The 729-nt window shown below is 44.7% G+C and overlaps 1 non-coding gene across 1 annotated transcript; it reads left to right on the forward strand.

Moving 5' to 3' along the window:
- The first annotated feature begins 213 nt into the window (after nucleotides 1-213).
- LOC141619898 (small nucleolar RNA R71) lies at nucleotides 214-319 on the forward strand. The gene has a single exon (XR_012531833.1). It is a non-coding gene; the product is annotated as a small nucleolar RNA R71 (small nucleolar RNA).
- Nucleotides 320-729: the final 410 nt, after the last annotated feature.

A 729-nucleotide genomic window follows, 5' to 3' on the forward strand; every position in this document is an offset into this window, starting at 1 on the left:
GCCACGACCGCGTTATCGACCGAGTGAACAGTCTGAATTCCGTCCCTAGGGTTCCCATATTTAGCACAATGGGTCGCCATCTCCTCAATAATGCCCCATCCCTTATCGTCATCAATGTTCTTTTGAAATCTCCCATTAGATGAGGCGTCAAGTATAGTTCTGTGGTTGTCATACAACCCATTGTAGAACTGGTTGCACAAATACCACTGATCAAAACCATGGTGAGGAAAAGACCTCACCAACTTCTTGAATCGGCACCAAGCTTCATAGAAATTCTCATCAGGTGCCTGCTTGAAACTAGTAATCTTACCCCTCAGCTGATTAGTGCGTTGTGGAGGGAAGTATCTTTTGTAGAAGGCAAGTGCGAGAGTCTCCCAGTTGGTGATACCAAAGAAGATCCGGTCAAGATCGATCGACCACTCACGGCCGAGTCAGTCGATCGAGAGAAAAAAAGAAAAATCACTTCCTTTATCTTGTCTTGTGTTACTCCCTTAGTGGCGGGAATAGTAGAGCAATAGTCAGTAAAGACTTCCATATGCTTTCGCGGATCTTCACCCGCCACACCTCGATATAGGTTTCTTTCCACCAAATTTATGTAAGACGGACGGATATCGAACGTGTTACCGTCCTCAGTTGCGATATTAAAAACTTTAGGAATCGAGGATGCCTTGGGCTCTGAGTGACTTGCAATGTTAGGCATCTTTACTGGTTTGTTAACAGAAATGAGAT

The sequence above is a fragment of the Silene latifolia genome, chromosome 1, assembly GCF_048544455.1.
Source record: "Silene latifolia isolate original U9 population chromosome 1, ASM4854445v1, whole genome shotgun sequence".
Taxonomy (NCBI): domain Eukaryota; kingdom Viridiplantae; phylum Streptophyta; class Magnoliopsida; order Caryophyllales; family Caryophyllaceae; genus Silene; species Silene latifolia.